The 24444-nt window shown below is 40.1% G+C and overlaps 1 protein-coding gene and 1 pseudogene across 1 annotated transcript in view; one reads left to right on the forward strand and one right to left on the reverse strand.

Moving 5' to 3' along the window:
- Positions 1–24444, reverse strand: part of galk1 (galactokinase 1) — a 47298-nt gene that overhangs the window by 1312 nt on the left and 21542 nt on the right. The gene's annotated exons all lie outside the window — the stretch shown is intronic.
- On the forward strand, positions 10329–15246 carry LOC146382135 (uncharacterized; annotated as a pseudogene).

Genomic DNA, 24444 nt, shown 5'->3' on the forward strand with positions numbered 1-24444 from the left:
GTTTTCAGCGGAATCTTCAGTGTCTTCACCACTTTTTAGCAGAAAATTCAACAAGTTCAGCTCTTTTCAGCAGAAAGTTTAGGGTTTTCACCAGTTTTAAGCACAAATTTCACTTTCTTCACCTCTTTTCAGCACAATTTTCTGTTTCCTCATCTCTTTTCAGCAGAAAGTTCAAAAAGTTCACTTCTTTTCAGCAGAATTTTCAGCTTTTTCACTTCTTATCAGCACAAATCTCACGCTCTTCTAATCATTTTAGCAGAATTGTCAGTTTCTCCTTCTCGATTCAATTTCCGGAAAACCAGTTTAGCTCAATGACATGAGTAGCCGCCTTGAGACCAGAAGTCCCGGGTTCGTACCCTGCTCAGGGCAAATTTTCTGTTCAGCAGACAGTTCAAAATTTTCACCTCTTTTCAGCACAAATTCTAGATTCTTCAGCTGTTTTCAGCACAAACTTCAGCTTCTTTACATCTTTTCAGCAGAATCCTTTGCTTCTTGGTCTGTTTTCAGCAGAATTTTCAGTTTCTTTACCTCTTTTCTGCACAATTTTCTGTTTCTTCATCTCTTTTCAGCAGAAAGTTCAAAAAGTTTACCTCTTTTCAACAGAATTTTCAACATTTTCAGGACAATTTTCAGTTTCATCTCTTTTCAGTCACCTGAGAACCAGTTTGGCTCAGTGAGATGAGCAGCCACCTTGAGACCAGGTGGCGCAGGTTCAAATCTGACCTGTGGCTCTTGCCGCACATCTTCCCTCCTGGCACTCTCCCTGCTTTCTTGACGCTCTTCAGTGTAATCTTTCAAATAAAGCACTTTTCAGCAGAGTTCAGCTTCTACACAGTGTTTTCAGCAGATAGTTCTCCTTTTTCTGCTTTTTCAGATTCCACTACACGGCATTCACACTGCATTTTCGCAGGAAATGCAACTTTTTCTAGTTGTCATTAAATAATCTGCCTTTAGGACTTATCATTAGTAGTTTCAAAATTATTTCCTACCATCAGTAAGCAGACAATACCCAATTATACACCTCCTTTAAACCTTGTGAACTAGACAAATTATCCACTCTAATGGACTGTCTTAAGGAAATTAATGGCTCAACAGTCTCGGTCGTTGTGTCCTTGGGCAAGACACTTCACCCGTTGCCTACTGGTGGTGGTGGCGCCAGTGTCCGGCAGCCTCGCCTCTGTCAGTGCGCCCCAGGGTGGCTGTGGCTACAATGTAGCTTGCCATCACCAGTGTGTGAATGTGTGTGTGAATGGGTGGATGACTGGATGTGTAAAGCGCTTTGGAGTCCTTAGGGACTAGTAAGGCGCTATACAAATACAGGCCATTTAATTTTTGATCAATCTCTGTCTTTTGATGCTCATATCAGAAGTTTGCAGACGACACAGCCATCATGGGGTGTATCTGGGATAATCAGGAAGAGGAGTACAGAAGTGTGGTGAGGAACTTTGTTGCATGGAGTCACACAAACCACCTGCAACTCAACACCTCAAAGACTAAGGAACTGGTTGTGGACTTTGGGAGGTCCAGAGCAGGTCCACTGCCAGTTCAGATAGAGGGGGAGGAGGTGGTCAACAAGTACAAGTACCTCGGGCTGCGGGTGGACAACAAACTGGACTGGTCATGCAACACAGAGCACCTGTATAAAAAAGCCCAAAGCCGACTGTACTTCCTCAGGAGGCTGAGGTCTTTTAACATCTGCAGGAAGCTCCTGAGGATGTTTTACCAGTCAGTGGTTGCTGGAGTACTTTTCTATGCTGTGGTGTGCTGGGGGAGCAGCACAGCAAAGAAGGACTCATCCAGGCTGGAAAAACTGATCAGGAAGGCTGGCTCTGTGGTCGGCATGAAGCTGGACACTCTGGTGACAGTGGCAGAGAAAAGGACACTAAAGAAACTGCTGGACATTATGGACAATGCTGGGCATCCTCTGCACACGGCCATAAACAACCAGAAGAGTCTGTTCAGTGACAGGTTGCTTCTCCCAAAGACAAGAACCAACAGACTTAAAAACTCCTTTGTCCCACACGCCATCAGACTGTTTAACTCCTCTCTGGAGGGGAGAGGGAGGGGAGACAGGAGGACAAAGGAGGGGGGAACAACTAAGCTGTAGTGCCTCTTCACTTCACTGTGCAATACCTTTTGTGCAATACTTTTTGTTAATAGTCAACGGTGCAATAGACGCCATACTTGAAATGTGCAATTCACTTGTATTTTTATTTTATTCCTATTTATTCTATTTATCCCCTTTGTATATTTTATCTATATATGTCTTTGTATTTATATGTGTGTGTGTGTGTGTGTGTGTGTGTGTGTGTGTGTGTGTGTGTGTGTATCGGTGCTGTGCTTTTTTGGAAACCGAATTTCCCAGAGGAACCCACCCGAGGAATTAATAAAGTTTTATCTTATCTTATCTTATCTTATCTTATCAAGTCTGTGACCTGCACCTGCTTTTTTCATTTAAGAAATATTGCCAAACGTAGGACTATTGTCTCCAAAGATGAACAGGAAATACTTGTTCATGCCTTCATTGTCTCCTGATTAGATTATTGTAATGCACTCTTTTCCTGTCTGTCAAAGATTTCTTTACATCACCTTTAAGTGATCCAAAATACCACAGCAAGGCTGTTAACCCACACTCATAAATTCACTTACATCACTCCCTTGTTGAAGTCCTTCCACTGGTTTCCAGTTGGGTACAGATATCAGTTTAAAATCCTCACTCTTACTTTTATATCTTTACGAGGAGAGGCCCCCACTTATATTATCAAGCTTCTTCACCCTTGCTCTCAAAACTGGATTCTTAGATACACTGATTGTGGTCTTCTGACTATTCCATGGGATTGCGCTTTCCAAACCAGTACTGTGGAACAGCTTCCCTCCCCCTCTACGCAACATCGACTCTGTGGCTTCTTTTTTAAAAAAAAAAAAAATGCCACAAAGTACTACTGTCCATAGTACTGCATTGACATCATCTAGTAGAGCCTCAGAGGGTACATAATCTTGATAACTAGCTATGATCCAATCTTTCAGGTTAGTTCCTATCGCACTCAACGATCCTTCTTCCATCGCACTTGGGGTTTGATGCCCAATCCAGGGTGGGGGTGATAATATCCCCCCCTCTCCCGACCTGTCGTCCTGGCTCCCTCTTGCCGTAGTATTTGTGTTGTACCTCGTCAATCTCTAGCCGTGAGAGTAGAGCTGGGCGATATAAGATTTTTTCATATCACGATATGTTTTTTTCATTTCAGGCGATAACGATATATATCACGATATAAGCCAAATAACTATATCTGTAAGATTTAAATGTGCCGTTGCTCACAAGTAAAATGTGAAATAATCAGCAGCTTGTTTTGATTTAAATATTTATTTCCCATAATAAGTTCAACAGGGTAGATGTACTTAAGGAACATGAGACTTTTTCAGATAAATAAAGGCAAATATTGCAAACTACACAAAAGGCGCCGCTAAAGCGTTTAAGTTTCAAAATAGAACAAACAAAACAGACTACTAAATTGTCAATTCCACTTAAAAACAAAATATTAATTTGTTTTACAGAAGAACAGAAAAAATTGACTAACTTTTGTCAATATCAAATAAACTGAGAACTAAAGGGAAATTCTCAATCTCTCCTTGTTGTATAACTTAGCTTTTCAAACAGTTTTAACAGTTACTTTAGTCTGACAAAAGCCGAATTAGCGCTTCCAGTCAGAGATTGAGCATGCACCGGTTTATTGTATTTCCAGACTTGCTTCTGGCACAATTTACAGTGCGCGCTGCTGTTTTTTGTCAGACTTGAAATAGCCGAAATACCTTCACACTACGGAACTTCTATGGCTCTTCTGTTCGACAATCTCTCCGGCATTGGAACCATCATCTGTTTTCTCTTCGGTAACGCTCTCGGTTGATTTTTCTCTAGTCGGCACACTCATTTCCTCCATTACCCGGGCGGCACGGCGGCTGGCTGCTTCCCAAACAAATACACATGTGCGGCTTGGCACTTGTGCTGTACGTAACAAGTCACGTGACGTGACGCTGCGGCTGTGATTGGTTTGGCTCTGCGCTACTTAATTTGGATTGGCTGTTCTTCTTTTTTTTTTTCTTTTTTTTTTTTTTTAAAGAGGACAAGAGCGGTGAGGCCTATCGCAATAGTTAAATTTTTCTATCGAGAAAAAGTTATTTCGCAATACATATCGTTATCGTTCTATCGCCCAGCTCTACGTGAGAGCAGTTTCTTCTTGCAAATTTTGGAACACTGAGCTACTAGTTGTTTTGCTGTCGATCTGGATGCTGGGTATCAAAGATTCCCCTTCCACTGGGGTTGACTCGCGTAGTAGCATTCCAACAGCGCCTTATTATCATCTCTTGCCAGCTTGTGCCCTCTTGTTCCAGTAGCCCACTTCTCATCAGTGTGTCCTGGATATATATGTCAACCACAGAGCACCACGCTCTGTTTTGCAGCTATGGAATAGAAAAGCTACTTGGAGTTCCAGATTCAGACAATGGCAAAGCAAAGCTCATACCAGTGGTCAAATGTGTGATCTGCAGTCCATGACCGTCCATTTTCATAACACAAGTCTGTGCCATGACTCACATGTCTGAGCCAGGTCATTTGCATCAGTCCAAAGCCAGACATAGTTCTGTTATTGCCCTCAGTGTTCCCATGACTCACATTTCCAACTCAAGCTTCCTCATACTTCCTCAGACTGTCCCAAACAGACTGGGTGGACTCACCAGTCACTTGTTCTGAGGACTACATAGACCTACTCAATGTTGCATCATCCCTTTAAGTGTTTCAGACCAGACCAGATTTCTGTCAGACCAGTATATTCAATGTTTAGAAAGGTCAAGCACGCCAAGACAAGCACTAACACAGCAGTCTTGTGTGGAAAAAAATAAAAAAACAAATATAGGTTAAAGTAAACTTTTGTATATTCCATGATTACACATAAATTATTTTTAATGTCAATCATCATAGCTTACAGCTCAGGAAAAATCGTAATTCCAGTCTCTCGAATTATTAGAATATTTCCAGAGATCAAATAAAAAGTATTTTCAACTGGTGCACAGTTGTTGAATTGACATGTAACTGTTGTTCATAGCTCCTCCCACCGGAATGTAGGGTGTATGCTTTTTTTCTCTCATCCCTAGAGGTGGGTTTTGATTATCAATTTATCGATTATCCAAGCTAGAATCGATTTTAATGTGATATCGATTCATTAAAATCCTGAATCGATTTTTTAATATAAATTTATTTTGCCCAAAAAGCCAGAATCTCAGGTTAAACCTCACAAAATTTCAACAACCACCAAACAGCTAAAACAGTAAATGAGAGCAGGTACACGGATTCTGCACAAAGACGTAAACACAAAGCGTTTCGGTGGGTCCGAGCTTTGTGTTTATGTATTTTTTGCGCTAGATTCTGAGCTGCAGCTTTTATCTCTCTCCAACCAAAATTCACTGAACCAGCAGCAAAAGAAGCAGCAAACTACGCTTTGATAAACATCGTCATGAATTCCCTCTTACTTTTGCTGTTTTGCTTCCACCACGATAAAAATCACACTTCATGCACAGCTCTCTCTCTCTCTCTCTCTGTACTTCAAGAACAGTTTCCCGTCTAAAAATCTTTTTTCTGCATCATTCGCTTGCTTGTTACGCACAAGTCTACTGTTGTTTACAGCGCTGTCGGCCGCTGTTTTTTTCCTTTTACTAACTTCCGAAAAGAAAGCCTCATTTCTGTTGTTCAATAGGCTACTGAACAAATTTTAACTTTTTAAAATTATGCAAAATTGCAAAACACTTAGCCGTGTCTCTAATAAAACCTCTGTAACTTTGCTCTGCTTCACTTCAGCAGCATCAGGTACTGTTCATATGTTGATTAATGGTTTTCTTTCATTTTTGATCTACTGCAGAATATTTTTATAAAATCCCAGGCCAGGAAAATCATCTTCATGTTTTTCTGTGTTTTATCTTCAGCTACTTTGACACAAAGGCATCTGCTGTGATGCAAACACCTTTGATAAAGTCTCGCAAGTGTCAGCTTTCTTTTTATAGATATAAAAATATGGAAATGTACTGATGCATGATCTGAATTATAATATTTCTGACTTTCTGAGGCAAAATTTATGTTGCAAAATATGTTTTTGTAACTGCAATACACTACAGGAAGCTATGGGGGTAGTGTCGCTTGTATCATCTGCCAATACTGCACCCAATACTAAGCATAAGAACGTAACGCGAACGGCAAAACAGGAGCACAGAAGAGAATGGAAACAGATTTTTGTATTTTTTTTTATTTTTTTGTTTTTAAAGTGAAAGCATTTCACAGAAAACAAAGTTAAACACAGACTGTGAAAAGCAGTGTTTTCCTTCCAACACAGTAAAATTGCAGTGCACAAGCATTTAAAACACCAGCACCCTGGAGAGTGTGATTTCAATTCTGAATTGGTCCATTTTAGGGAGTTAAGTTAGTCATTCAAACACTACGCACTGTTTATGTTAATATTTGTACAGTAATATTGATGTTTGTACAGTAATGTTGATGTTAGCTTACCTGTCGGAAACTTCTCAAACGAAGCGAACACCAGTTCAGTTTTGATAACTAATGAGGAGTAGGAGCAGCTACACGGTCTCCTAGTTTGTTTTATTTTTTTCTTACATTAATATTAGTGTTTATTCTGAATAACAAACCTAACGTTAGGTAGTTAATGTCTATGTTTAATATAATTAATTGTGATTAGTAACGGTCTTTTCTTTTCTGTTTTGTTCTGTTTAACTAGTGTAGATGAGTTTGTCCTGAAAAAGAGGCTCATGCACCTGTCAAAGACTAAAGTCATGACAGCATGAAAATCAGCTGCAGCTGGGGACATTATCTCAAAGATAAGAGCAAGCCTCACTCCAGAGCATGTCCACTGTAATCGTGAATTCATGTAATCAACTGAATCATCTGTAAGCTTTAGAAATGTGTTTCTTTGGACTGAAAGAAAATACCTTTTCAATTTAATTTGAAGCTGTATTTGAACTTTTTTTTTTCCTTTTACACAGAATCCATTTCACACAAATAGTTTCCTATTTGTACATTATGTTTTGTTCAAAATACCACTAGCACTTCAATTTCTATTACCTAAAATTTTAATTTTATTTTATTTCTGAGGGTCCTATTGAGCAATGTTAAAAATACATTTGATTACTTTGTTATTACGTGTGTTAATGCAAAATGTAAGTAATGTAAAGTAAGTAAGTCCTTGACCTTTGCTGTGCCCACTAATATAGTCTTTGGAGCTCACCATCACTGCTTGTCCTAAAACCTGATCAATTTTGATTTTGTAATGACTTCTGCAAGGTTAGTGCCGTTACAAGCTAGATTCATTCCCACTTCCATGCATGAATGACTTTACTGAGTATATCATTTTAAGTTAATAACAAAGACAGATCTCCTTTAAGGATACTGGTAGGTCCCATTAACCAAACTCCTGTCTGTAAGACACCTGACAATGTTTTACAATAAACCTTAATGCCATCTGGATTAAGAAACACACCAGCCATGTTCCAGTGGCTGAACACCCTTTTGTGCAGGGCCAGTAATTGTGAAGTTTACTTGCATGTTATAGTGTCCTACTGATCCACATGGACCGACCACATCAAAACCTTTCCAGATCCTGCAACAATGCAACAACATATCTCCCAGCTCGTCAAACGCATTCACCATCTTTTTGTCAAACAAAAAAAAATAATAAAAATAAATAAATAAATAAATCTAATGCACTATAACATGATCTAAAACAGTGGTTCCCAAACTTTTTTTGCTAGGCCCACCTTTGTTTTACAAGAAAAATGTTTGCACCCCCCCCTTCTCGCGCACATGCACGAACACATCCTCCAACCACACACACCCATATTTTGCTCCATTGCGGTTTCTTTCACACCTCAAACATTTAGTAAACAATTAAGCAAATACAAGTAATCTGCAGGTAGTAAGAAAATAACCTACTAACTCTTTTAGGCTACGTCCTACGTATTTTTGAAAACGCAGCTGTTTCGTCCACACGTAAACGGCGTTTCGAATCATCGAAAACTGAGATTTTCTAAAACTCATTTTTTTCCATTTACGTGTGGACGAGGAATACAGAGTTCATCACGCAACGTCAAAGGTATGTGCCTTTTTTCACGTCACGCTGTGCGCCACGTTTACACGAGATGAATTGCAGAATGGCAGATAGAGACAAAATACTGTTAATCTTACTATCTTCAGGTTTTACACGCTTACATATACACACACAGTTACTGTCCCTCCATTTACAAAGACAGAGGCGTCACGGTGTGATTATTTTACTGTAGTTGTTTTTTTTCATGTGTAATAATCAACATTGCTATCAATGCTTTTTTCAAAAAACGCCTCTCTATGCAAAATGGGTTTAAAAACATAAACAACTGTGGGAGCTGTTTGTCTGTGATTTAAACAGCCCAGCGCTGCTCCCGACACAGGGAAAACCAATCCTGCAGGGAGACCTACCTCGGCACTTGTGCAGGTGAAACCAAAGGGAAGATATGCTTCACCATATTTTCAAGTCTTTGGCTTAGAATGAAGTTGGTTTGGAAACATATTCAGCGATGCTTCATCTCCTGCTTTGCGTTTCTGTGGGCGCCCTGTGCTAGCAGTGTCCAAGCGTTCCCCCCCTTTTCATACCACGCCCCCCCTGCAATGGCTCTGCGGCCCCACACTTTGGGAAGGTCTGATCTAAAAAGAAGCATTAGCTTTTCTACTAGCATTGCAGGACTCTGAAGTGTACCTTGGCACCAGCTCTGTTTCAACCATTGTATTCTCCGATCACAATCTTCTCATATTTTTGACTTTGATTCAAAACAGCAAGATTTCAACATCAAACTTCACTATAAGAATTGCTTAAAAATATCATAGCTCTGTCCAGGTCATGAATAAAACATTTCTTTTATGGGAGAAATGTTTGATTTGTGTGTGTGTGTGTGTGTGTGTGTGTGTGTGTGTGTGTGTGTGTGTGTGTGTGTGTGTGTGTGTGTGTGTGTATTGGCTGACACAGGTGACTGCAGAATGGATTGTGATGTCACAAATGCTGGTTCGTGCCACCCCTGGAGAAGCAAATGACCGCGAACACTCCATCTTGTATCACTATGGTCACCACGAGCCTATCTCCCATGAAGATAATGATTTAGACTTTATTTACCTTTGACTGCAAATTTAACAGGCTTGTCTTCTTATGCTATTCAATATACCATCCTGGATGCCTTTGCTCTCAAGCAGCAAGACACTGTTTGCTTTTCATAACACAGCTCAGCGATATCATCAAATTCCCAGTATATCCATCAAGCCATCTAAGTTAGGGAGTGCAGCCATGCAAAAACACGACTATATCCCACAACAGGAACCTCACACTGCTTAACCAAGCAGAGCTGCTCCATAGCTCGTGGTTCTTAAACACAAAGCTAACATACTGCTTAGTACAAGATGAGTAGCTGCAAATCCATGTCATCCAAAACATTCCACTCGAGATCTTTTGCAATGGCAGCTATGCCAGCACTCGCTCAAGACAGGAACAAGTCTTCTTGAATGATATCTGATCAAGTCACAAACTACAGGTACAAACAGTAATACTCATCCTGTCAACACAGGGGAAGCAGGAGCTGTATGAGAGCTGCTGCTAGGAACTGCTTTCACATGTGAACACACCTATCTCACACAAAGAAACACGTCATAAGACACCAAATCAACTGAACATACAGGACCTCACCTCGCAGTGATCTTCAGCTGGCAATCACTGAACTATTCTCAGTTACGGTGACTGGGATGAGTGATTACTAAAAGGTCCACTGCTAGTTAGGGGGCTGTGGGGTGTTATGTCTTTGCTCTGAAGGGGAAAGGGAGGTATAAAGGGTGCATGAAATAGAAACCACAGATGTTTTACTGAAACCTGGAGAAAAAAAAGAACTTTTGCTGGTGAATATACATAAAGCAAAACATAATTTTTTGGTATTTAAACAGCAGAAAGACACAGAGGCAAGAGGAGTACAGCACTACAGCAAACATAGCAGAGGTACCTCTCTTTACCCTCTTTAGTTTAGCAAACATTAGATTGCTAGACAGACAGATTGTTAGCTCTGGCTGCCAGGATATCACGTCTCCCACCACCTCACTCATTCCTTCCTATAATGAAAAACCAAAGATTAAGGGGAGGGTGGTCGAGTGCACAAAGTTTACATTAACTAAACTCTGATTCTAAGTGATAGTAGTTTCAGACCTGAGCCATTAAATGACACACTCCTCAGGACAGGGACTTCATACAAAGGTGTTTAAGGTCCAAATGGGTATATATATAAAACCAATTCCAAGGGGATTAAAATGTGGTATAGTTCTCAAAGATAAATGAGGGCAACGGCTAAAGACAAATGATACTACAGATCAGAATTAGCTGATAATTTGCCTAGTGTTTTATTTGATTTAGAGACATTGTGGTACGATACATCACCACTTTTACTCCTGTCTGCAGAAAACAAAGCCTGTAGAGATACACTTGCATGCTACTGTGAAAAAAATATAGCATGCCAATCAAGAATGATTAAAAAAAAAAAAACATCTTAAATAGTCAGTTGATCACGAAAAAGGTTCAGTTTACAAAGAAAAAGAAAACTCTACAGGTGGGTGAATAATTAGATTTTAACTTAAAAAAAAAAAAAAAGACAAAATCCTAATTAAAGGAAAACGAGCTACTTGAAATAAAACAGTTTTCTTTTGTTGCCATGATGCTCATGTTTTGTCTTGTTATAAATCATCAAGGACACATCTTACCCTTAGGGTGTTGCATTTTTACTTCAGAGTTTAGTCCATTTTGAATGGTAAAATGGTAAATGGCCTGTATTTGTATAGCGCTTTACTTAGTCCCTAAGGACCCCAAAGCGCTTTACACTACATTCAGTCATCCACCCATTCACACACACATTCACACATTTTGCATCAAAATTATGTAAAAAAAAGAGCCTACAGTTCACACGATCTGCATAGTTATGAAAAGCTTCAACAGGTGAACCTGTAACTACCCCCATTTCTGGCAGCACACACCCAAGGTGTCAGATAGTTAATATTTTGCTCCCACTTAGGTCTCTAGCTGCCACCTAGGCCTTTTGTTTTACTGTCAATAACACCCATACGTTTGTGCCTAACATCCTTCTAGGTGACCCTCATCTCTCATCTACCTGAAAAAGCAGGTGTCTGTTGAGTTAATAAGTAAAAGAAAATTCTATAGTAACTGTGAATAATAACGGTGTCATCTTTGCCTCCTCCAGCCTATACTCACCTGCACACTGTACCACTGTGGAGAGACACACAGCTCCTCCCCCTGACTAACACTTCAGAGGCCAGTAAATTTCCCATTTAAACAACGGTGAAGTACTAAACAACTGGTCAGCGCTCACATTAACATTAGCCTTTTAACTATTAGGAGTTACCCAGTAGCCACATAAGTCCCTTTTCCATTAGTACCTACTCAGATCAACTTGCCACAGACTGCCATGACTCGACTCAGATCGACTGGTTTTCCACTACAATCTGGTTCTACCTAACATGCGTGGTTGTCGTCATAGCAATGCATCCGTGCATCCTGCGACATTTAAATGCAACATGAAAGCTACAGAAAAGGTGGACGTTGAAACAAGAATATACCTGGTGATATGGCTTTTCAACAGACTCAAAAGCCAGACATTCTGCTGCCATGATCAGGAAATTCAGGACCAAATCAGAAACAAAGTAATTTTCAGTCTGGAAAAGGTTATGAATCCATTTTGAAACTGTGGGACTCAGCAAACCACATTGAAAGCCATTATGCACAAATAGCGAAAACATGGAACAATGGTAAACCTTCCCAGAAGCGGCTGGCCACCAAGAGCACGCAGACAACTCATCCAAGGGGTCACAAAAGACCCCAGAACAACATCCAAAGAACTGCACTCGATTAAGGTCAGTGCTCATGACTTTGCCATAAAAAGGGTTATTAGGGTTAGGGCCATGTAGGTTTGGATCTCTTTCCCCTCTTAATAATAAACACCTTCATTTAGAAACTGCATTTTGTGTTTACTTGTGTGATCTTTGTCAAATATTTATTTGATATTTGTTTGATCTGAAACATTTAAGTGTGACATATACAGTGCCCGGAAGAGGGTAAACAATTTCCCACACAACCACTATACCTATGGTATCAACTTCAAAATCCTAGGTGATTTCCTTCTCAAGTTGTTGCATTACCAAGTGTGGATTATTAATCAAAGAGCAGCCGAATCAGACAGGACTCAGATCTGAGGATGTTAAGAGCTGCAGGCAGATGTGGACAAGAAAATAAACTATTCCACCTTTACAATAATTTATTAAAATGTGTTTCTTATTTAGTTTTAGTCAGTTTTAAAATGGAGGCAGTGAATGGTTCAATCTTTCACAGCAAGATCTCTCATTTCTTTTTTTTCTTTTTTTTAAAGCATAACTAGCACTTTGGGCAAAGTTCATTTCTAACTTTTAGTTAGAAATGAACTCTACAGTAAGGAAATTAGGGATGCTGTGATTTGTTAAGTAATTTGAATAATTTGATTATAAATAATCCTTAACACAAATTCTTTGCTTCGATGCTTCAGTAAATGCATGGCTCTGTAGCATGCCATTATCATGCGAGTGCTTCACCCACATTTGCGACTAAAAACATCCTCCCACAGAAGTGTATTTAGGAGCAGCATATGAATGATATGATAACATTAAGCCCAAGCAGCCCCCAGTTTTAAAGAAAAACACTGATGACACAACAGCAGCAGTGAAGATGATGCCATCATAGTTTCACGTGGAGCTAGAGTCTGCCTACACACACTGACAAAGCCAGTGTCAAGGTGAGCTCAGGTTGAGTGAAAAAACAAAACAAAACAAAAAACAAAACGTGTTTCTAGTGGAGGATTCTAAGGCAGGTTCTGAAGCCACTGCACTCCTGCCCAATTAGTCCAGACTCATAATCTAGAAATTAACTTTGGCCAAAACAGAGACGGGTAAACCTATAAGCAAAAAGTTGTTCAGTCTGCAGAAAACACATGAATCCACATACCATGGCTGGATGGACTGGATGAGAGTGCTTCAAAATATGCCTTGGAATTCTTCGGTTAAGATTTGAGTATGAAAGTGATGCCAGTGATAAATTAGTACATCCACCGGTGCACAATAGAAATAGTTAAACAGCTACAATGAAGCAAAATTCACTTCAAAAAGTCATCATTTACATTTACATCATTGCAAACATTTGTGACTTTATTAGTAATTTACACATCTGAATTCGAATCGCTTAACTCTGATTAGATTTAGTCGACAATAATCTTAAGTTAATTCATTTGACTAAAATATTAAGTGTAAAAGTTTGTCGTGCTTTTACTGGTGAGTTGCTTCATAAGGTTCACAAAGGCTCCCATTTTCCCTGACACCGCATGTGAAATGTGTCCATATCTCTTCTCGTCTCTTCCTCGCAGTCTTAATTCAGTCCATATAAACAAACAGTACACACAGTACTGCGCTTTGGGGTCCTTAGGGACTAGAAAAGTGCTATACAAATACAGGCCATTTACCATTTACAAGCAGAAGAACTGGTTATAAAATAACCAATGAATTAAGCAAAAACAAAAAACAGCAACAACAAAACAAAAGTGTGTGTGAAACATACAACTGAAATAAATACACACAAGACAAGGAGAAAGTACAGAACTAAACTAAGCAGTGTCACAAGAAAATAATCTATTTAAATCGTATGGGTTACATATGTGGGTTATATGTTACGTTACTTTTTTCTCCCTGTTCCAACACACAGTGGTGTTTTATGTAGCTTTTCTGCATAGCCAATTTAATTAAAAACTTACAGATAACTTCTTATTTCATAGTGTAATCTTCACATGCTTCATCTGAAGCACACTGTGTGTATTCACTCACTAATTATATTCACAGTATTCACTTATTGTGTCTTAAGGGATTCGCTAGCAGCATGGCCTCTTCACCTGTCCCTCCTGCACTTTCCTGCTCTTTGTGTCAGATGTTTAGTTACTCTTTGGCCTCCTTTAGCAGTAATGATACTTGTAATAACTGCAGCCTATTTGTAGCTCTGGAGGCCTGAATTAGAGACTCTGCTTCAATTCACTGACTGCTCTGCCCTGTAGCCAGAGCAGGTGAAGGTAGCGTAGGCCCCAATAGCGCTTCCCTGGCAGATTGTCCTGAGGAGCTGCGAAAACAGGATGGCTGGGTGACGGTCTTAAACAAAAGCCCCCAGTATACCACCAAAACCCCATCCCCTTTGAGACTGTGTCAGCTCCCAAACCGACAACCCCCCCGAAAAAACAAACAAACTAAAAACCAGCAAAAATGACTTAAACATAAAAAACATCAAAGAGAGAACAATACAGCATCCATATCTGCACCAAGAGTAAAACAGTGAAATGTGGATTATTAAACATTAGGTCTCTCTCTTCCAAGTCTCTGTTAGTAAATGAATTAATACTTGATCAAGAAATCAATTTACCAATTCTGATGGCTAAAGATCCAAACGGGACACAAAAAAAAAAAAGAAATCAATTTACTCTGCCTTACAGAAACCTGGTTACAGCAGGATGATTATGTCAGCTTAAATGAATCAACACCCCCGAGTCATTCTAACTATCAGAAACCTTGAAGCAAAGGAAGAGGGGGTGCGGTGGCAGCAATCTTCCATGCCAGCTTATTAATCAACCAAAGACCCAGACAGAGCTTTAATCCAGTCGAAAGCCTGATTCTCAGCCTTGTCCACCCCAGCTGCAAAACTTAAAAACCAGTCCTATTTGTGATCATCTATCATCCACCTGGGCCTTGCGCAGAGTTTCTGATTACTCAGACTTTATCTGATTTTGTGCTCAGCTCAGATAAAATAATGATTGGGGGTGATTATAACATCCATGTAGTAGCTAAAAATGACATCCTCAACACAGCATTTAATCTGTTATTAGACTCAATTGGCAAATTTTAAAATGTAAAACAACCACTTTAATTACACTCTAGTTCTTGTTTTAACATATGGCATAGAAACGGAGCATTTAACAGTATTCCATGAATACCCTGTTGTCTGATCATTTCCTAATGACACTTAAATTTACAATAATGAATTACACAGCAGTAGATAATAGTATCATCACAGTAGGTGTCTTTCTGAAAGTGCTGTAACTAAGTTTATGTGTATCCTTTAACATTCATCCACTGCTATCTTCTTTTATGCCTTGTGCCAACACAGCAGTGCTGTTTAAATAAATTGATTCAGATAAGCAGCCATATGTTCTGGACACTCAGATTAAGAGAGGAGAGAAGCAATCAACTGATCATCACCTGAGTTGGGTCAGGTAGTGAGGGACGAAGCTGGACAGACATGCCACATCCAAATATATAGTGAGGATGAGCTGGGAATGCCTAGCAGAGGCCCTGGTCCACGAGCTTTTCAACTCTCACCTCTGACAGAGGTTCGACAGCCTTCCGAGGGAGACTGGGGACAATGTTCAGCACCTCTATTGCTGAGGTTGCTGCAAGGTGGTTGGTGCTTGTTGTGGTGGAACCAGCTGGTGGACACCAAAGCTGAAGGAGTCCTATCAGGCTGAAAGTAGAGTGTTATCAAGTAGGGCTGGGCCATATCATACCGTTCACAGTAATACTGGTATAATGTTGGGCAACGATAAGAAAATGAAATATCGCGATAGAACATGGGTAAAACGTGCATGCGCAGTGCCTTTGTTTTCATATGCACATGGCGGCAAAAGCATGGCGGCAACGGAGAATGAGAAGGGTGAAAGCGGATCGTTGAATGAAACAGATGAACCAGAATTGGTTTGTAAAAATGCTGCAACTTCAGTGGTGTGGAACTGGTTTAGCTTTTGTCCGTCAGATACACAACAAAGCACTATTTTTGGTAGAGCATGCTAGCGGGCCGTCGTTATTACCGTGTTTTTTGGAAAATACGGCACACTTAAAATCAATCCTTTGATTTTTCTGAAAATCGTCAGTGCCCCTTATAATCCCGTGTGCCTTATGTATGAATTCTGGTTGTGTTTACTTTGCTAATCTACGAACCCGCACTGCTTAATGGATTGTCGGAGCATTACGGCTATCGTAGCAAGGAGCCTCGTGGAGTGATATGTACTGTGCTTCAACATAATATTACCGTATTGTGTGTGTATAACCTCTTTTTAAGTTTTGTGGAAATTATACATGGTTATGCTGAGGATATGTTGGCCAATTTCCACTGGAAATGCCTTTTGGTTAAACTGTCAGCGAGGAATTTGCATTTGCACTGTTAAATTTTTATATAACTTTAATGCACATAAAAAACAACTGCTTGTTTAAGTGAAAATACATTGATGGGTTGTTTTTTTTTTTGCACAAATAAAGTTGTGGAGTTGTAAAGTGTTTTGTCTATTGTCAATTATATCGTCGGTTATATCGTTATCGCAAATTTTCAAATTGATATCATGATAAATATTTTTGGTCATATCTCCCTGCTCTATTATCAAGCTTGGTTAGGCTGTGGGAGTGCACGGTACAAGGAGTTCGGTGAAACCATGGAAAAAGACTTTTGGACTGCCTCAAAGTGATTCTGGCAGATACAACTTATACAGATATGCAAGGTTGCTCTCAAGAATTGCATTTGTCTCATGTGGTAGTGATGTATAGGTTTATGAGTGCATGTGTATTACTGTGTGTATGTTGTACATATTCAATATGCTGATGGCTTGTGAAGAGAAAATGTTTCAGCGTCTGTATTTGCTAAAGAAGGTGTCTATACATTTCATCAGTTTTTGTCCTCGTGCATTAGTTTTTATTTCATTATCTCATCAGAGAAAAAGGTTGTTGATGAAAACTATCATGAAAATAATTATTCAACACAACACTGCATGCTACAAAGGTGAGTGTTTCATTCTGTACTCTGTTCAAAGCTCTATTTCTATCTAGAAGAATAAGGCAGATATCAAATAAAAATCACATTATGTTGCAATTTAGCTACAGTGAATTGTCTCCAGCTGTTGTGTACGCTTTAATGACTCAACAATTGTGTTTTGTTTCAAGTACATTTCAATGCAAAACAGTTTTACTTCAGTAAAAGATTATTTTTATAGAATGTGCTAGGGCTGGGCGATATATCGAGTTTTTTAAAAATATCGATATGTGACAATATCGTTTATATCGATATCCTCTGCATGCATGTTGTCTTACTCCAAGCTGTATAGGCTCGAAAGCCTACTACCAATTAAGCATATTAGGTGATGTGCATCTCTGTAATGAGAAGGGGTGTGGTCTAATGACATCAACACCCTATATCAGGTGTGCATAATTATTAGGCAACTTCCTTTCCTTTGGCAAAATGGGTCAAAAGAAGGACTTGACAGGCTCAGAAAAGTCAAAAATAGTGAGATATCTTGCAGAGGGATGCAGCAGTCTCAAAATTGCAAAGCTTCTGAAGCGTGATCATCGAACAATCAAGCGTTTCATTCAAAATAGTCAACAGGGTCGCAAGAAGCGTGTGGAAAAACCAAGGCGCAAAATAACTGCCCATGAACTGAGAAAAGTCAAGCGTGCAGCTGCCAAGATGCCACTTGCCACCAGTTTGGCCATATTTCAGAGCTGCAACATCACTGGAGTGCCCAAAAGCACAAGGTGTGCAATACTCAGAGACATGGCCAAGGTGAGAAAGGCTGAAAGACGACCACCACTGAACAAGACACACAAGCTGAAACGTCAAGACTGGGCCAAGAAATATCTCAAGACTGGTTTTTCTAAGGTTTTATGGACTGATGAAATGAGAGTGAGTCTTGATGGGCCAGATGGATGGGCCCGTGGCTGGATTGGTAAAGGGCAGAGAGCTCCAGTCCGACTCAGACGCCAGCAAGGTGGAGGTGGAGTACTGGTTTGGGCTGGTATCATCAAAGATGAGCTTGTGGGGCCTTTTCGGGTTGAGGATGGAGTCAAGCTCAACTCCCAGTCCTACTGCCAGTTTCTGGAAGACACCTTCTTCAAGCAGTGGTACAGGAAGAAGTCTGCATCCTTCAAGAAAAACATGATTTTCATGCAGGACAATGCTCCATCACACGCGTCCAAGTACTCCACAGCGTGGCTGGCAAGAAAGGGTATAAAAGAAGAAAAACTAATGACATGGCCTCCTTGTTCACCTGATCTGAACCCCATTGAGAACCTGTGGTCCATCATCAAATGTGAGATTTACAAGGAGGGAAAACAGTACACCTCTCTGAACAGTGTCTGGGAGGCTGTGGTTGCTGCTGCACGCAATGTTGATGGTGAACAGATCAAAACACTGACAGAATCCATGGATGGCAGGCTTTTGAGTGTCCTTGCAAAGAAAGGTGGCTATATTGGTCGCTGATTTGTTTTTGTTTTGTTTTTGAATGTCAGAAATGTATATTTGTGAATGTGGAGATGTTATATTTGTTTCATAGGTAAAAATAAATCATTGAAATGGGTATATATTTGTTTTTTGTTAAGTTGCCTAATAATTATGCACAGTAATAGTCACCTGCACACACAGATATCCCCCTAAAATAGCTAAAACTAAAAACAAACTAAAAACTACTTCCAAAAACATTCAGCTTTGATATTAATGAGTTTTGTGGGTTCATTGAGAACATGGTTGTTGTTCAATAACAAAATTATTCCTCAAAAATACAACTTGCCTAATAATTCTGCACTCCCTGTATACCGCGATAGTGCATGTTGATGGTGTCATCAAGCGGCAGCTGTTTTGGTCAAAAGAATTGCAGCAGCTGCAAAAAATATAATTTGCAAATTATGCCGGGCGACAGTAATAGCAAAGACACAAAGCACTTTTGGAATATGGGGAAAGCCAAAAACTGCGCTTCCTCCACTTCCGCACCATTGATTCATTAATGCTGAATACTCTCGCAGCTGCTCTATTCGTTAACTTTTATTGAGTGGAAAACTGTTAGCGTTCGTCCTTCAGCTTCACTGTGCTAATGTTATGCTAACGTTATGCTAACGTAGCTGTTTTGCTAGCAATCACGTAGCACATCATTATATACCAGCTAGTTCTACTTCAGTAACCCTACAAACGTCACTGCTGTTTAGCTTTCTGTCTTCATTTATATTGGAAGTGATAGGAGAGCTGTATGTTTGAATTTTTTCAGATATCTCTCTGTCAGAACATGCTATATCATGTTTAGGTGGAAACTAGCGAGCTAACTTCCTGCTAACTTCTAACTCCGCTGAATTTAATGAATTCTGTTTTCATGGATGCCTGGATGTTAAACTTAATTGTTGCACCTGGTAAAGCAGCAACGCTGATCATTTTATTAAAAATGAAAGAATTTAGACAGCTTTTAACGCTCAGTGATGCCACAGTGTTTGTTTGACTTTGGGACCTGCAGCAGACGGAGTTTTGGACCCAGATTACTCCACAAGGCTCCTGACTACGGCAGCCGTAATGCTCCGACAATCCATCAAGCGGTTCATAGCTTACCAAAGTCGTACTAAAACATTTTTGGATGTTCGACCCGCAAACAGTGTCGTTACAGTACCACAATTGTTTGTAGTTTCAAAAAAGTAAATTGTTAGAATTTAAATTGGTTGTAGGTCTTTTCTTTTATCCAAGAGAGAAAGGTATTGGATGAGCACACATACGCACTGCTTTATGAAAACTAATATCAAAATCTTCACATCTAGAGTTGCTTTGTGTATGTTTTGTTTCAATCTAGAACACTATAAACAATCATTTCCATGAAGTACCAGTGATGTCATAAGCTCTGACTTCATGTTTACCCAAACAATGATCGTGATGAGGATCTACTGACAAACTCCCTTGAGGCCAAGTGTGCAGAGCCTTTCATTCTCAGGGTTAGGCTATCCTCTGGAACAATGTTTACAGTGTCAAGTTTTCAGTTATGTTCGAATAGTGTCTATCGAGTTGGCAAACACGAAACATGAGGTTTTACATTTGGATATCCTATGCTTTTCCATTAGCAAACCAAAGAACAGCTTCGTTCAGTGCATTGCCCTAATCAATTTAGCAAGCTGACTGTCTGAGCCAAGCAAGGTCTTCGTCTTTGTCATCTCCTTACCTGTAAAAGGTTAGTAAAAATTAACCTCCCCATTCAAAAGTTTAAAAATTCGAAGCCTTTGATGGCAAAGCTTTGTCCATTGTTTCTTTATATTTGCACTGTGTGAACAACTAAAACTAAAATTCCTGGTAATGTTCAGGACTGTTCCTTTAGAAGAGGTGAACACCCTCCAGCTTGCCTCACTTTTGGGAGGGGCCATTTATTTTGCCTCTATAATAGTTTCAGGTGGACTTTGCAATGCAGGTGGAATAACACCAAGCCTGAGAACAAAGGCTTTTGTTTGACTAGTCCTGGGCTCATGCAGGTGGAAATACACAGCCTGTGCTTCATTTGGCAGTAACCTGTCAAGACTGTACAGTGTGAATGCTGAACAATGACTGTTCTAATAAAACAGATTCCAATTTTTTTTTCTTTTCTTTTTTTTTGCACCATTTAATAGAACAACTTTTTTTGCATATGGGTGGTTCCATTTTGGTGATAACAAGCCAAGTTACTCAATGAAATTCAATGTTGTTCAGTGATTAAGGCACCAAGCATGCACCTGTTGCTAACTGGAAAGCTGACATAGCACAGAGAAAGCCAGTGGTTTGGACCCATTTCACACCATCTATGCCAACAGCTTTTCATTGCAAACATTTGTGACTTCATCATAAACTGTGAGCACGTGAGTTGAACTTCTTTGCTGTTATGTTTCTGTAACACTTTTATTTTGATTACAAGTAACAAAATATATTGTTACCATTTTTAATATCTTCACATTGTGACACTGCACATGTGATGCATATATGTATGATTAAGTGCACCTACAAGAGAAAGGCGAAAAGAGACCATATGACAGCAGAGTGCAGTAAACACTGAGCCGAAATAAGGCAAGAGCAAAGGAAATAATGGAAATTGATTTTTCATGTCTGTCAGTCAAGATGGCATTTATCATTTCACTAAAATACCTTTTGGCAACACCTCACCTCACTCACACACACACTCTCTCTCTCTCACACACACACACATTTAGGCAGACCAGAGCAATATAGTAATATGGCTGATGTTCCTTATTAAGTAGTCAGAAATTTTAAATAAATCTTTAGTGTGTAAACTGATGGGGAAAACCCTGCTTCATTCATTTTGTTTTACAAAGTCTGATGTTGTCTTACACATCATTACTAGCTTGCTCCTCATAGTGAGGAATACTTCATATGAATTTGAGCTGATTAGACGAAGCAATCACAGTACATACGCATTGTACTAAAGTTCAGGACTTCAGCTCAGCTCTGACTCAGTGGATACAATGTCAGCAGTTTTATAAATACGAATTATCATGAAACCAGCCAAACAGGTGAAACCGCCTTCCTCATACTCCCCCTCCCCAAACACAGTACTTACTCACTCTTGAAACCAGACCGTTGACTCAAAGGGCTTACTAACATACTGACTGCTGAGACACACCTTAGTCAGGTTAGATGTCGCCGTCATTATGCAACATTAGCTGCAACTAGTACTCACCTGGCTGCACATGCAGGTTAGCAAGAAATTCCCCAGTTTCTCTAATACTGCTGACATCTTGCGGGAAACTGCTAATCCATTTCTACCCAATTTTCTTCCGTGTGGACTTGTCTTAATAACTGAATGGCTTCAGGCTGCTGCAATTAGGTTTACTGTAGCTTTAAGAGTGAAAACAAGCTAAGCGATGGCGAAAACTACCAATTACATACAAAAGCTGACTGGTGTGGTTATAGTCTTTTTTTTTAATTTAATAAAGAAGGCAAGTTACTGATGTGAGACGGTCATTTCAATCAGTCCACCTTGTATTACATTTTTTAAAACTCGACGACTTGCTGAAAGTTAAAGCGTCTGTCATCGCAAGACTCCATTCTTGCGATTGTAAATCGGTATGAAAATTTTGAGAAAAATATACACAAAACTGATTTTTGAGGCAATGCTCATATGCCTGTTTTGCTTGGTTTACTTCAAATGGTTAGAAAGCTAACCATAGAAAAACTGGCAAATGACATATTCTGGCTCTACACACAACTTGAGCTAGCTTCAGCTGAAGTGTGTACATACTGAAGAGTAAACAGCATGGAATAAACTGTTAGCCGGACGGTTCACAACAACTATGGGCACAAGGTCTGAGAGCGTGCGGTCCGACTTCCTAACCCACCTGATTCCAAACGGCCGTTGCTCAGCAGAGGTGCACCGTTTACAGCCGTTGAAAGAAATTCCAAATCCGACCAGTTCCCGGTGTATTAGTTACAAAGAGGTATCTCTCCCCTTCCAGAGTCGAGGAAGACGTAGGCACGCCGTGAATAAGTATTCCCGGAATCCAGGCGACAGGCTTCTTGTTGAGTAACTATCACATCTAAAGATCTATAAGGAACTAAAACTGGGTTGGCTGGTTTTTGTTTTCCACCGCTGTAGTGGTTAGCCTCAGTATTTCCTGCTAGGCTAAACCTCACTGCTGTGCTAACTCCGCCCTCATGACACATTCAAGCACACCTCGTAAACGTGTGCTGACGTCCGGTCAGTGGTTTGCTTTGAAATTTGGTTGAAAACGACGAACCAAGAGCGGCATATCTACCCGCATGTAGGCTGGTAATTGATAAAGCTCCCGGGGAAAATCTGGTGATGTTAGAAGAGACAGCATCTATCCCACTTTGGAAGGAGCAACATTCATTTCTAGAAACTGGCTAAACCCTTCAAAACGTGACTATCGAGGAAGCAGAGTTTGTTATTTGTTATCCATCTACCACCTGACCTTTACTTTGAGTTTCTATCGGATCTGTGCATATGTACATGGTGAAAATTATATCATCAACACTATTATTAGACTCAACTGGCTTCTCTCAAAATGTAAATGAGCCCACCTACCACTTTAGTCACACTCTTGTAGTGACATGTGGCATAGGATTACAAATTTAACTGTAATCCTTTAAAACTCCTGTTTGTCTGATTGTTTCCTAACTAGAAAACACCACTGAGTGGAAACAAACTGTGGATAGCAATATTATCAGACAAATACCACTGTTAAAAATTACACAAAGACTTTTACACAGCACTGAATGTTTTACCATGAACACTGTTCAGATATATCAGCCATATCAGCCTGTCAGTTTTTGCATTTACCATACCAATGAAGAAGACTCAGAACAGAATTAAGAGGTTCTAGATCTTAATTCTCAATGAGGAGAGAGACCTCTTTGTAACTGATACACTGGAAACTGGTCAGATTTGGATGGTGTTTTTAGGGAAGGTGTTCTTTGGGTCATACTCAGCATTTGGTGGCGATCGTGGCTCAAGAGTTGGGAGTTCGCCTTGTAATAGGAAAGTTGCCAGTTTGAGCCCTGGCTCGGACAGTCTCTGTCGTTGTGTCCTTGGGCAAGACACTTCACCCGTTGCCTACTGGTGGTGGTCAGAGGGCCTGGTGGCAGCCTCGCCTCTGTCAGTGCGCCCCAGGGTGGCTGTGGCTACAATGTAGCTTGCCATCACCTGTGTGTGAATGGGTGGATGACTGGATGTGTAAAGCGCTTTGGGGCCCTTAGGGACTAGTAAAGTGCTATACAAATACAGGCCATTTGTTGTCCTAAAAACATGGCAGGTCAGGTTGAGGCCAAACAGCTTGATTTTGGTTTCATCTGACCACTTGGGAGTGCTTTCTCTCAAGCTCTCTGTGAACTATGTCAGTGTTCACTGGCAAACTTAGATGGGCCCTTACATGGCCCTTATCCTGAGCAAGGAGACCTTGCAGACACTGCAAAATTTCAATTCATTATGGTGTAGTGTGTTACTAATAGTGTTCTGGGTGACTGTGATCCCACTTGCCCTCAGATCATTAACAAGCACTTCCTGTGTAGTTTGGGGCTGATCCACCACCTTTCTCATGCTCATCTGCACCACATGAAACAATATATTGTTTTGGACTTTAGACAGAGGGTGATTCATGGTCATTTTATATTTCTTTCATTTCTGAATAATTGCCTTGAAAGTTGTCACCTTCTGTCCAAACTTCTTGCTGATGGTCCATTCCAGTCCAATTCAGATCAAACTGAGGTTATTTTACTCGGCCATGAAAATCTTAGAAATATGGTATCTAACCAGATTCTTACTCTGGATGGCATTACCTTGGCCTCCAGTAACACTGTGAGGAACCTTGGAGTCATTTGTGACCAGGATATGTCCTTCAATGCACATATTAAACAAATATGTGGGACTGCTTTCTTCCATTAGCACAATACCTCTAAAATTAGAAATATCCTGTCTCAGAGTGACGCTGAAAAACTGCTGCAGCAAGAGTGCTGACAGGGACTGGAAAGAGAGAGC

Source organism: Perissodus microlepis, chromosome 8 (genome assembly GCF_051167445.1).
Source record: "Perissodus microlepis isolate ML-2025 ecotype Zambia chromosome 8, ASM5116744v1, whole genome shotgun sequence".
Lineage (NCBI taxonomy): Eukaryota > Metazoa > Chordata > Actinopteri > Cichliformes > Cichlidae > Perissodus > Perissodus microlepis.